This window comes from Tyto alba, unplaced genomic scaffold (assembly GCF_018691265.1).
Source record: "Tyto alba isolate M040663 unplaced genomic scaffold, T.alba_DEE_v4.0 Super-Scaffold_38, whole genome shotgun sequence".
NCBI lineage: Eukaryota > Metazoa > Chordata > Aves > Strigiformes > Tytonidae > Tyto > Tyto alba.
In genome coordinates, this window is record NW_024881313.1 from 1,230,289 (window position 1) to 1,245,227 (window position 14,939).

General features: G+C 36.5%; 1 long non-coding RNA gene across 3 annotated transcripts in view; it reads right to left on the reverse strand.

Moving 5' to 3' along the window:
- Window positions 1–343: 343 nt before the first annotated feature.
- LOC116965421 overlaps window positions 344–14,939 on the reverse strand; it is an 85,071-nt gene continuing 70,475 nt past the window's right edge. For 2 of the 3 annotated variants that reach the window (XR_006166187.1, XR_004409343.2), the window contains 3 exons: window positions 7,369–7,460; window positions 4,717–5,471; window positions 344–4,206 (listed from right to left, as the gene is read on the reverse strand). This is a non-coding gene — a long non-coding RNA (uncharacterized LOC116965421). The remainder of the gene's footprint in view (window positions 4,207–4,716; window positions 5,472–7,368; window positions 7,461–14,939) is intronic. The other variant, XR_006166188.1, reaches the window with a different exon arrangement.

The following is a 14,939-nucleotide window of genomic DNA, read 5'->3' on the forward strand; positions in this document are numbered from 1 at the left end:
GTCAATAACATGTATTTGGTGCTTTCAAATACTTATTTTAAGAAAAATGGAAACAAACATAAGATGGATCTTCCATTAAAAATGATTTTTAAATGAATAAAAGAAAAAGAGGATTGTGATTGGAAACATTTCCCTAGAGCCAAAAAATTTCCAAACCTATGGTCAAGGCAAGAAGAAACATTAATTAAGAAACCAGATGAAACATAGGAAAAAAAAAAAAAACTCTTGAAAAATGTCATTTAGAAAATGGGATGATAATAGCAATGAATATGAATTAGGCAGTGGGAAGCACAACCACTAATGAGGAAAACAAAGTTGTAAGAAGAATCTGTGACCAACACAGTTAATGCCCAAGGAAGACTCTTTTTATTACACTCAAAATAATCAGTATCATAACAATTACATTGGTACATTGTCCGATAAGCAAGGGGCAAGTGTTAATAACAGAGACAGAATTTTTCAGTAAATATTCAGTATTTTCAGTAAATATATGTGTTTTGCTTGTAAAACATAAAATATGTATATACATAGTGGTTATGATGAATTCACTCTGTTAGTAGCAAAACAGGATGTTAAAATAGAAGCTATTTTAAATTAATTTAATTCATAAACATTTTTGACTCAGCAAATCCAGATAACTCTCAACTAATAGCTAGAAAAGAACTGGTATAGGAGATGTCTGAACTGTTGATGTGGATTTTTAATGAGACCAAAGGCTCATTACAATACCTAATGGTAATTTCCAGAGGACCAAGCTAAGAAAGTAACATCCTGCCAAGACTTAGAAAAGGGTAAATGGGGCAATACCTGAAGTAATTACAGACTTTGCCATCCTGCATTGATCCCAACAAAAATAGTGGAATAGCTGGTAGGGAACCCAATTAAAAGACAGTAGTACAATTAAGTACTAATCTAAATGCTCTTATATATAATAGATCTCAAACTAATTCAATATTTTTATGAGAGTACATTTTTGTTTTATAAAAGTTAACAGTGTTATGCAATACACTTAGATCTCTGTAAGGCACAACTAACTGCACACTGCACAACATCCTGATTAATAAACTAGAACACAAAATCATCACTGCATACATTAAATGGATTAAAGACAGTCAAGGATAGGTCTTGTTGATAGCATTGGAAATCACCACACTGTGGCTGTATTTCCAAGGACATTGCTACAGGGTGGAGTTGTTGGCCTCTACCTATTTAATATTTTTTATAAATCAATTGCGGAGAAGGAATCAAACCGATGCAAAGATTAAGGGAGTGGTAAATACTGAAGATAACAAGTCGTTGTGACAGAACAAGAGATCGCTTCGTAAATCATAACAAACACGCAGGATGGTGTGAGTGAGCAAAGTCAAACTTTTTGGAGCATTCCAGGTAGGCCATATTAGCTCAAGAAAATGCTGCTGCATTTTAGACCATATTTTGGACAAACCATTAGATAATTTTTAACTCAACATACAAATGAAAATTGAGTTTTCAGGGGAATTTCTAACACTGTATAATTCATAAAATCATGTCTTGAAGACAATGAGGAGAAATTATATTTGAAGCCATGAGACACTCAGAAAGGCACTTCTCAGTAGCAGTCTACTTAAAATCTGCAAACACACATGAAGACCACTGACTTCAGGAGTACCAGAAAAGAAAAGCAATGTAGAAATTAAAAAGCAAATTTTACAGCCTGAAATATTCCCAAAGCATAACAACATAGTAAGGAAATGAGATCAGATAACTCAGGGAAAAAAAAAAAAAAAAACCAAAAAAAAACACCAAACTCACAACAAACTCACAACATTTCACATCTATTTTAGGGATTCAATATCACTGCTGAAAGTGATAGAACCAGAAGAGACAGTCAGATACACAGTGCTGTTGAAGTGGAATAAAAGCCAGCCTCCAAGTCCGAAGAAACTTCTTTTGTATTCACAATCGATGAAAGCCCTAAGAAGAATCTGAGAATGACCATGTTGTTGACAATCTGGTCATGCTCATTTGAATACTGAAATGAAATCATAGCCTTTATGTACTTCCTTTGTATACTAAGTCAATGTAGCTACAGAAAAAAAATATTTAACCTTGTTTTCACCCCAAAACAGGTATGACTGCTTATGCCTCTGAGCTATTTAGAACTCTTAGAAATATGTAATAATGATGAAACAGGCCTCACATACTGGAAGAATTATACCCAGGACTTATAGTTATGCTGTGGATAAACAAAAGTCACTTCCCCATCTTACCGTAAGAAGATACTGATCACAGGGAAAGCGTTTCCTCATGTAATGGCATTACAATTATAAAAGCAACAAATATCAAATGAGAATTTAATACAATGCATTTTGGTTACTCCATTAGAATTTCTACTCTAAGCAAGCAGTCTTGTGAACAGCAGGAAAGTACAATGATGACAAGAACTAAATGCATATGCAATTCACAGATCATTCCCAGAGACATTTCTTCATTTATTTATTTTTAACTTGCAGCTTTTGTTTCCATAGGAATCAATATTTCCTTGCAAAGTTAATGACTACTAGAACACATTAATGAGCTATGTTAACAGGCAATAATGACACTACTAATGTTTGTCACTCCTCTTTCTGTGAACGAGATTCAACAGAGAGCAAAAAATTAGCATTACACTGATATGTAAATTATAGCCAAATTATGAAATCCAGAGATATTCATAAATCCCTTTTCACTGATTATATCAAACAAAACAGTAAAACAGAAGCAATAGCCATCTATCTTGTAAATATGTAATGTCAAAAACACAGTTACACACCAAGAAAGTTTTGCAAGCCCATTTATGATTTGTTTTAAATATCATCAGTAAGGTCGATAACATTTCTCTTTAATTAAAAACTTAAAAATTTTTCCACTGGAAGCCTAATTTTTATTATTGTGTTGCCTTCATGGAACCAACTATCCAAAAGAGGGTAGACACCTAACTCACACATAGTGGAAATCTAACTTTTCTGTATCAGAGGAAAGAGGTAAGCAATCTCCAGGGAAGGTGATTCAGAATATCTAGGCTTGGTGCCTAAAATGGAGGTTATAAATAATTGCCTATACATATGAACTTATCTAGGTTTGATTCTCTGCTGAGACAAATTTTAAACTGCAATAAAGTAAAAGTTAGTTCAACCTCCTTTTTTTCCCGTTGGTAGGAGTCCTATGATTCCAAATGAATGTAAAACTAAAAATGTTCATGGTAATCTATGGTAAGAACTCTTGCCAGAGATTCGTTTGAAGTTAATTGTTGGAATTATTAAAGGTGATATTGCACAGAGATTACAAACTGTACGTGGCTCTTGTATTGATGGTTTGGATCTTGTAGTGCTGAGAATTTTGCAGCAGTCAGATAGAACAAGACGACTTGTGTTGTATGCTGCAAGCAACAGCAAGGAAAAGGTATAGTATACCTGGGCTTTCCTTTGAAGAAATAAGTAAGCCACACCCGAGCCAAGTGACCTCACACAGTATCATTCCTGCCACTTTAATGGACAGAAGTGAAAATTAACTTTGGACACATTCCAATGGTAGACAATTTAGGGCTTATCTGCACAGGAGAGCTACTGCATAGTAAACCTCATGCCAATGGAGATGACCTGACAAAGGAGTTAAGGAGCTAAAAGTAGGATCAGAGTCTTCAGCATTTTGCCTTCTCTAGCTACCTGTGTTTGTAAGAGGTGAGCAGAGAGGTTCAATTCTGCCCCTATAAATAGTTCAAAGTGTATGCCAATGCATAAATGTGCCAGTGATCCTGCAGGATGAGAACAGGTATAAAGATGGCAGGCTACCTTCCAATCTGTTCATACCAATGTCATCTTTTGTGTCCTAAACTGTATTTTCTGCAGGACAAAAAAAGGTAATATTAGCAGATCTTCAATACATGGAGAATATTTTGTTCAAAGGTTCTAGGAAATTTGGTTGGTAAGGAACAGAAATGTTGATGTGTTCTTCCAAAACAATTAAGGAAAAACGTCTGAAGCACATCAAGCACTCTGAAGCTGAGCCTCAGGTTTGAAGTTTTATGAGTTCATAAAACTCCACCCATGGTCACAGAAGTTTTACAAACTCCAGATGAATTTGAATGAACATGATGTAGCCAGAGAACCACATTCCTTCCAAAAATCTACTCATCTTTTTCTGACAGGATCCAGAAACCTTCTGATTTTCAGCACATGTAAGAGTTATCTATAAAAAAAAAAATCTTGATTTCAAAAGCATTGATATATTGTGCACTGAACAGTCCTATTTCTTCTTAGAATTTTTGACAGAAAATACGTTATGTAGCTTTACAATTCATGATTTTGTAAATTACTGGAATGAAAGTAAAAAGAGATTTCAGGATAATATTTGAAGAGTCCATTATCCTATTCAGTTCTGAACGATTTTTAAAACATTGAAAATTTTCAGATGGGAAATTCCATTGCCTTGTTATACTAGAAATCAAGTTTATCATCAGTTACTTTACTTCTTGGATAAATCATTGGATTACTGCATTGCAAATATTTACATCAGGGATCAAGATAGATCTTTCAGTGCAGGTAATCTTGGATTTCTCCACATTTTAATACAAATTAATGAAACAAATTAAAGCACATCAGGGAATATGCAGATTACAAGAGTATGTTAAAAGAAACTGCTTATCTTTGCATTTCTGTGTCAAGATACATTAGAATTTGTTCAATTTTGGGGTACTACCTTGATTCAGGAGAGTTCAGATCATGCACACCTAATTTAACCTGATGCTTTAGTCTTCACCAGAACTTCCTCCATTAACTTTCACATACAACACTGCAGACAGAAAACAAAAGAGGACAGCGCACAGCCAACTGCATGCAGCAAGCAAGTGCAGGAGAAAGATTTTCCTGCCTCTAGTCCAGAACTGGGATCCTGTTGCACATAACTTGGAGCAGCAACAGTCCACACTATGCTCTTAGATGGAGGCATAACAAACATAAGACTGGCTACTCTCTTCAACAAATCCTGTTTAGCATCACTGAGTTTAAAATCAGTATTTCTCTTTCCCCAAGAACCAGCAGATCAGTGGAGCTCTGTTGGATGCTTCCCACTCACCACACTATACTATGATTTTCTACAGCTTATCTCACATCCATAACTCATATGTATTTTACTTCCAAATGTAAGGAAAAGTAAAAAGAAGGAAATCAAATTTGTTCTTTGATGGAGTCAATTTAATGACGGTAGAGTACTAGACAGAACTAGTCAGAATCATCATTGAAGTTACATTTGTCTGCTTGGCAAACTCACATTCACTTTTGGCTCGGTGAGTCATTCAAAGTTTCAATGCACCTGGACACGTGTGGAGTTCAAAATTCAGTGCAAAATATCTGATATTATGATATCACTGTAGTTTTTTTAGGAAAATGTAAATTGTCTGGTGAACTATACAAGCAAGAACACAAGATGTGAAGTTCCCTCATCTTCACCTGGAACTAAGGAAAATTTGAAAACGTTAATCAGCTTGTTAACATCATACATACATAGACACAGATAACGTGCCTTCCTATTACATTGCAACAGGTCAGTAAAAAAAACATTGCTCTTCTAGCTCAGTGTTAGGAAGAAGTACTAATGCACAGTTTAAAAAGAGGTGTCCAATTTTCAGATAAAACTGCAACAGTCACCAACACTTACTGTGAAGATTTTTAAAATATTTATGGCACAAATTAGCAAACCCATACTCTTTCATCTACCCTATTCAAATTTCTTGACTAGGCAGTGTGAGAAAAGCACAAAGAGCATCAAGAAAGAAGATTAGTAAAATATAATAAAAATGCAAAACAATGAGCTAGTCAGGATTACACTGCATAGTAGTTAAATAATTAATAATAACTAACTCTAGAAGCTCTGTGAAATATGCATAAAACAAAAACAAAGTCTTCATTTATCATTTTTTTGAAGCCCATCCAGATTCTGAGCTTTTTGATAAATGATCTTGAAACCTTCATTTTTACAGTTAGAATTTTATGCTGAAATCATGATAGCATGAACTGATTTTCAGCTGCAAGTTTTACTTGATTGGTTGATCTGGTGGCTGTCTGTTTTTTTTTTTTTTTCAATAGTTTTGCTTTGGTTTGGGGATTTTGTAATGCATATTAGAGAAACAGCTATAGGTAAATATCATTTTCATACAACGACTTCTGGAGTGAAGAGCACAAAAGCATGAAATAAGAGCTTTTTGTGGTAAAGTAAGATTAAACTTGAAAATGCAACATTAAATTATGAAACAGGTTTCTATGATGTTCTTCTCTAAATGTAACTGGAAAATACAAACCTCCAAATTCTGATTGCAGAAGAGAAATTATTCAGCAAAAGAAAAGCTGTTACCACCTGGCTCTATAAAATAAGCCCTTGCCCCCTATTAAATCAAAAGTGAGAAGCCCAGGCTGCCCCTTTACATCTCACAAATTTGAAAGGAAGGGATTTAACACGTTCTGATGTTTTTCTGACACTGAAAAATTCGCATGCTAAAAATAGCTTCAAGCAGTGAAGCAACAGGCACAGACTTACATATGATCAGGAAATTAAACCATAACTAACAGATTAAATGACCTCCAGGAGTACTTTTCACGTGTGCTCTGAAAAGACCTCTGACTACCTGGCTGACTGGTAGTGACTTCATGCACTGACCTAACATTTGTCACATTTGACCTCAAACTGTGTAGTGATATGTTAGTGTAAGAGATTAAAATATGTAGCTGAGAGTCAGCTTTGCTCCTTGTTTTGCCAGTGAGCTGACAGGCAACCATGGGCAAGTCATAAAAGCCAACACATAGAGGGTTATTAATTTTAATAACCTGCTGTTCAGTTTAAGGAACTACTCCTCACAAATGCATATGAGGCAGTATATCACCTCTAACTACAAACCAAGGTCTTCAGACCTTGTGCCTGGTTTGCTATCATGACTCTTGTTTGGAAACCATGAGTGACTCCTTTATGATTCTGCTTTCCAGTAATTACACTGCTTTGTCTTTATTAGCGTTTTAGGTGTGTGTTATTGATGAATATAACAGTGATTAAGATAACATTGGACTAAAAGTATATGCATGATCTTAGCAAATACATGCCCACACATTAATATGCAAAGGACAGAAGTTTGCAGCATCATTATGAGAAGTCCCCTGCACATAGTGCCATTTGTTAATAGTTTATATCAAGCACAGAAATGGAAAAACAACATAAAAGTCTGTTACAGGTTTGTCTACTTGGACAAGTTCCTGAACAAAAACCTGTACATCTTTCATCTCAGATGAAAGCCCCTTTAGCTGTTACTTATGTTCCTCTATACATCATTTAAACATATCTATATATCAGCCAGCAAGGCCTTACTGATGAGCACAGTTTTGTTTTCTTTTAAATCAATTACATCACAGAAGAAGTTGACAGTTGAGCTCATGTCTCTACCACGTGACATCAAAAGCCTGTAATACAAAAGAAGAATCATTGACCAAAAGACAAATAATCTTACATGGTTAGCAGCTCTGCACAGAGACTAAGGCAGCTTTGATAAGCCAGTGCAAGAATCAGAGATCATTCTGAATGCACCCAGTCCCACAGTTTCTCTCCTTTCTACATGCCCATTAACGTCAGATCTTTGTGCTAACGAAGTAGTACAGGAGTTTAGTCTTGTTTAAGCATGATCACATAAATTACATGCCTAATAATTGCCAAATAAGCCAGCTCACACAACATACAGCTTCTGTCAGCTTCACACTGGATTTGAACTGACTGAAGTGAGCAGATGGTGCCAGTCTGGTGGCAGACAGGAGTGGCACCGGCAAGGCTGATCTGCCACAAAGGCTCCAGGTTCACCTGCCAATGTTTTCTAAATGCACTTGAACCAGAAGAGGGAGGCAGATTGGGACTCTGAGCCACAAGACCATAGTGGTTTTCATCCAGTGTTAGGATCTGCAGGGGTAGATTTATGTTATCACGCAACCACAACTTTAGCTAAAATCTCTGCTGCCTTCATCCTGAAGTGATGTATTGATAAGAAAAATGGTTGTTAGAAAGGAGAAGATTACAGAACAGCCCATCAGGGAGGATTCAGCACATGAGATGACAGAGGCTTGAATTGAAATACACAGTGTCTTATAGCTGGAGCAATAGAGTCTATTTTTCTTGCTTTCTATTCTTTTCCTCTACTGTACCGAACACCATATTTCTTTTCTGCTTTTGGCACCTTCCATAAACATAAACCATCCTCTCTCTGTTCCTGCAATGGTACTTTATAAGAGAGAAAATGAAGAAATATGAAATTAAGATTCCACAGAAAGCTATTTAAATATCTTTGTACCACTTAGTCATCTCAGGCTTAGCATCCTGTTTGAGTAGTACATAAACTATGTAAGGTATTGGCAGGAACATATGAGAGGGAGGTGTCATTTTATTCTCAAGGCATTATTTGTCCTTTCTATTTATGTTCAATTTATTTCCATCCTTCCAGCAACCACTCTTTTAAAGAAGACACCACTCTTCTGAGTTATTCAAGATGGGTGACCTCAGCATGACTGCAAAGCAGTTAGATGACAAGTGCCTGTTCCTTCACCCCAAAAGCAAATTCATGAGGGTTATCACACTCCCTTCAACTAAAAATCTGCCCAGAGCTAAAAAAAACTCAGTTTCCTCTTGCTGGTAGAATTAGCCTTCTGACTGAGCCAGGCTACAAAATTAAAGCTCAGGAATGGGAATGGAAAAAGGTGATGGAATGGGATGGCAAAACCTACGATCATCCTTTAAGCATAGGCCAATGGCCAGAATCCCCAGAGATCAAAGCCATTGAGGCTGAGCTTCTCTGACTCCTTCTGACCTCACTGAAAGCTGAAATGCACTTAGCATCTGGCAAAACTAGGTCCCAAGCTTTTTTCCCCCATGATACGGCATATCTCTAAACCAAATGAGTACCTTTAATCTTTGAGTCTATTGTTGATTTCTGGGATGTCTTCCACAGATATATCAGTACCATCCTTTTCTCTTTAATGTCAGAAAATGCATTTTTATTTAGCGGTAGGAAAGAAACAAGATCAAAAAAAATAATGCATTTAAAATATCTTCTAAAAGTTTCAAAGTAATTCCCAGGTAGCAGTTAATGGATAAAGTATTATCTCCCCCCTAAACAGCAAGCTCAGCAGAACTGCTGTAGACAACTGCGTGCAGATCAGAAGACATGATATTGCTTAATTAGCACAGATTATATGTTACCTTGAAGTAGATAAATTTGTCTAGCTAAAAATCAGCTTCATCTCCAATCATGAGAGCACATAATTCCCAAGCCCTTCAGAAATGCTCACTAGTACACATCCATCCAACCATGTATCTCTGTCAGGCTATCTGGAGCAAAGGAAACCCTGGAAATGCTCAGTCCTAGCTTCCTCCCAAGTATTTTTAAAAACAACTGCAGAATTTGAAGACAGAGATTTGATTTCTTCCTCCTTGTTTTTACACAGCAATGCTCTGGAAAGGCAGGTGATGATGGTGGTGTTGTGACAGCAAGCAGAAAGCTTCAGTTCTGTTACTTGTATTCCATCTGAGCAAGTCACTTGTCCTGACCATGATACTACTAAATTATCCCTGTCACCAAGCACTTGTCTTTGAGGTTAGTTTTTTGAAGTTACAGCTTTTTCTGAAGAACAAATCTTTGCCTTTGAAAATGACAGAGTAGTATCATGTGATGGTTATGAGAGGGAGAGAGAAGTTTTACCCATGTGAGTCAGCAAATTCCCTTTCTTTCTACTGACCAAACAAGGACCCTTGTTTGCCCTGGGAAAATAAACTTTGAAAACCAAAATAGTCAACAAAAAGGATTTTTGTTCAAAATGTTAGAAACCACTCACTGACTTATTACCCACTCAGTTCTTAGCAGCAGACACGGGATGACAGAAGACGTAGATCCTGATGGTGACAGGCAGAAGGAAACCCTGCAACCTTTCCGTGAGGATGCCTGTGCCCTGCCTGAGCCTGCCGATTTTCTGCACATCACAAAGACCTTTCCATCTAAAGCCTAAATGCCCTTTCACAGGCAGTAAAAATCAAATGCAATTAAACCACATTTTTTTTTTTTTTTTGCACAGAGCTGGACTGAGATAACAAAGGGAGATGAATGAAGCCTGAAAAGAGATATTTCAGTGTCCGTGTGACATCAGAGCCATATTCACTAATAACCCCAAAGGAGGGATTCAGTCTCCTAAGGCACAAGGTGATGTACTGTCTTTGAAATTCACTAGCTAGTTACAAGTGTTGGTGAATTATGAAATATTCAACAAGACAAAAACTTACACCATGGTGTTGTGCATTAGTGGTCCTGAGGCCGCGATATATTAATGTATGCAAACTGACAACAATAGCTCAGGGAAAGCTTGAGTGCACACAGCCTGAGAAAGAAACAAATTGCAGAGCTCAGCTGAATAACCACAGTGGGTGGCAGCCAGCCAGTATAGTCCATATGAAATTTTCAGAATAATTTCTGTCAGACTAGGATTAGTCTTAACTCCAGGCCAGGTGCAGGGTAACACAAAAGATCACTTCACACAGTGGTTTCAGTCCATCAACATTCCTTTCAAGGTCATCAGTAAGACAAACAGACCAGTGGAGTTAACAGCATATGCTGAGGCTGACCACAAAAGAACAGACTACCTTTTTTTACTTTGCCTCTCCTGTTTTCTTATTCCCTTATCCTGGACTGTGATCTTGCAAGTTTTCACAAGCTAACTGAGGTTAGCCTGGGTCATTGGTTAGGTGTGAGTTCGAAGCCACTACAGTCAGGGTCCTTCCCTTGAGTTGCTATTAAAATTGGGTCTGCAAGAAAGTCATTCAGCTGAGGTCTGAACTTTCAAGAGCTTGGGAGTGTTGTGATTGAGGGCTTTGGCGTGGATTCATTACCAGGTTAGAGCTGAACTGTTATTAGGGCATGACATTAAGGACATAGAGATACTGAAAGGTCTCAGCTACTCAGATTCATTAAATTTCTCATGACACTGCTGGAAGGACATTTTTTCTATTAATACACAAAATTTGATCATATGTAATGCTACAGAAATCATTAAAATTCTCTAATTACTTCCCAAAAGTGAGTGATGAACATTATAATCCTTTCTCTGATTTATGTATATTATTATCTTAAAAGTTCCTTTAAGATAATCCTGTGTGAGTATTTGTAGAAAAGTATAAAATATTATTATTTTCAAAAACTCCAGGTTTCTGACTGGTCCTCCCCAAAAAGGAAAGAATGATTTGTTGTTCAAACACGCCACTGGAATTGTATTTAAGTCTTACAGTTTTTAAATGACCCTGCTCCTTTAATTCTACCAAAATAATAATGCAATGAAGTATAGAAAAAAACTCTGGGTACTTCAAGGGCTTAAATGAAACAATTAATGAGATTGAATGTAACTTATTTTATAGCGTCAGAAGAAGTTTAGCTATTTTCCATTTCAGGTGAAGCAGAAAAATTTATATTATATATTAAAAAAAAAAAAGCAAGGTTGAAAATACAAAGATAGTGCCTAGGGGCTAATTATTCAGAAGCACATATCAAGAGTCTAACCAACGTATTTAGTACTTTATTTAAAAGTCTATAATTGAAACTCATTTATTTTTTAGAGATTATTTACCTAAAATTAGAATCAAGGTTAAAAATCAGTCATCAAGAAACTGATTCTGCTTCAGAAAATAGAAACTATCTAAAATAAAGTTTTCCCATTCTTCTGGACTTATTGAAACATGCTCAGTCTGATGCTATAAGAGAGAAAACCAAAGGTTGAAACTATGATAGATCCTGTGTAGTTTCTGTGGGAAAAATACAAACCAAAAACTGAAGTTGAGATTCTGCTGTTCATGACTTGTCTGCCTTTTGGATGTCAGAAAGTTCAAAGGGTGAGAAAAAGGTTTTTTTAAACACTGGAGAATGCCATTGTCTTGGAAGTTTGGATTTAGTAGTCTGGTTCAGCTAAATAGGAAAGATAATTCAGATTCTTCTAGGCTGTGAAAGAGCTGCTTTCCCCAAATGTTTTCATCTTGTTTGTGTTATCTTATTGAAGAAAACGTATGAAATAATGAAATAACCATAACTGGCTGTAAATTATGTACTGGTCTGTCCTTTAATTGAGTATCTTACCTGGGCCAAAAATTAGTTCATGGTACAAGACACATTCAAACAAGCAATCTGATTGAAGGGCCTTCCTCAGAAATGCAATTTCATCTGAGAAAAAAGGTATATTTTCCTTCCTGAAAATCTGTTACATTTGGGGAAGTAAGGCCAAAAGGCAGAAGATATCAAGGGAAGGGCTACTGTGACTCTCCAGCCATGTTCCTGTTCATTTGCCCTCCATGCCACGTATAACAGGATAACATATGAAGCCTGTAAGACTGCCAGACTTAAGAATCACAGAGTGCAGTTGAAGACATCTGTGTGCTTGAAACAAAACAGAAAGCCTAGCACCTCCTCAGGTTTGATATCTTCGTTGCAACTGAAGCCAAGTAATGTAGCTTACAGCTGAAGCCATGATAAAGCTGAGGAAAGGTCCTTGCATAGCTAGTGAAAGTGGATAAAAAAGACAAATGAGCCTGATGACAGACTCCTCCGAGTCTTCAATTTTCTTATTTATATATTACCTGAAGGGGCGGCCATTATACTCCTGAAGTGGATGAGATTTTTATTATTGACTTCAAAATAATGCAGATTCTCATCCATTTGGCAACTGTCTGTGCTGTTACTGGCCTAAAACTGACATGTTTTATTTGAATCCAGTAAAGCACTGGAGTTTAATATCTGCCAAATCCTGTAGCATAACGAAACAGCAGAGTGGATTTTAAAAAATTATAAGAATTAAGTACAGTATTTTTAGAAACAGTTATTTCTGTCTGCCATCTTATAAATACATTGCTAGTTCCCAGAATAGGGAATTCCTTGTCTCATTACCATAACACTGTTCTTTTAACTCTACTTAATATGCAGAGAGAAGAAGCAATTGGTTAATATTACTTCCTTGACACAATACTGCATCAGAGCAGGTGCAATTGCAGAAGAGTTATGAATACAAAGTAGAACAGCAGTAAGTTAGCAGGGACGTGTCATTTAAGGTTGTCTTTTTTAATTCAACTGCATTACTGAGAACAGGAGAGGAAAATACATGCTACTAATCTAGTTAATATTTATATCCTACTATACGGTCCACTGGCATGAAGGGATTTCTTTATTCAAAATACCAGATGTTATGGAAGCACTGCTAGAAGGTAAACAGATGGACTCAGAGATCAGATCATAAACATACTCAAACACACAAAGCTTGGAAAAGTAGACAATTCAGTATGTTTCTATCCTAGATGAAACACTTACTATGATCTTTCCTTTGTACATCTCTGAGCCTGTTTGGAGATGGGATCCGATTACCATGTGATAGGAAGGAACGTTGATGCACTATTTCGTGCTATGCTGTAGCCAGGAGAGCTAATTTAGTGAAGTCGCTGCCATGTTCTTATCTAGGCAAGGCCTTCTCTCTCCTATAAAGAAATCTTTACATTTCACAGGCTGCCACTGAAGTCTTCAAAATCAGCTGCAAGTAATAGAATGCTCATAGCAGAAAGCCTAAAACAGCAACCATGAGCCCTTGTCTGTTTCCCTGGGGCATTAACTTGGTAACCACAGGTGATGGATTAATTAGCATTTTTAACTGCTTCACTGACAGAAAAGAATTGGCAAAACTACAGCGGTACATCCTGTGCAGGTACCTCATTTTATGAATAACAGTGCTATGTTTCCTTCCCACTCTTCATGCTGGAGCTCTGAATGACAAGGTTTTGCTAACTTAACCTCTCTTCAATGTCGAGAGTACTGCAGGATCTGCTATTTTTTTCTGCTGGTCTTGATGGGTAGTTTAGGAAGTCCCATTTTCTCTTGTTCTGTGCCTCAGGATTGTTCAGTCTCAGGAAAAGTTACCGAGTTTCTGTCAGGAATAGTGCAAGAGAGGAGCAGGGGAAAACAAAAACATTAAAAATTACTCTACAGCATCCTACCAGAGCCTTTAGGAAGAGAGGAGTAACCCAGATGACTCTGTCTGGCCATCCACCCATTATACACAGAAGTGATATTTTTTTTTTATGTTATATACTTGGAAATTTTCCATGAATAGCATTTTTCCTCAGAGAAAGGCCTACTTCATCAAAATCTGATAGGTAACATAGCAAAAATACTGTGAATTATATTGTCCATGGTCACCAGAACATCTAGGGACAGATTCCAAGTCTTGCAAAGCTCCAGCCATAACCAGGTTCCCAAAGTTGCTAATGTGCTTCATTACTCTTTTCTACCACTATCATTTCCAGAGATTTTACTCTTTATACTTCCATGTACTTACTTTCCTCTACTCCTTTCCAAAGTCAAAAAAATTAAATCCATCCCTTCCAGCTGCAAAGACTCAGCACTTTATCCCTATAATCTCAGACATTATTTCAGAGGCCTAATGAATCTGTATTGTAAATTCATATTGTAGTTATGTTACAGGATGACACTTTCTTTAGAGAATATTAGAAAGCAAAAAAGGGAAGGAGGGTTTACTCTTCAATTAGTTTCAAAAATATGTCAAAAGCCAAAAGAATAAAATCCTCCACTCTGAACAATAAGCCATTGATAAAATAAAATCTCATTAGGAAAAAAAAAAAAAAAAAAAAGAACAAAGATAAAAAAGACATCAACACAATGAGATAAATGGCTTACTGAAGCTATGGACTCATTTTTTATGATGTCTAAAGGCACTGTTTCTAAAATTTACCTTAAAAATAAGTTTAAGGAGAATGAATGCTCTTGGCTTTTAAGGGGCACATGAACACTTCCTTTCTAAATTGCTGCTTTATTAGTTTTAATTCAGCTCAGGTTGATAAAGACTAAAAGTCATTACCAGGGGAAT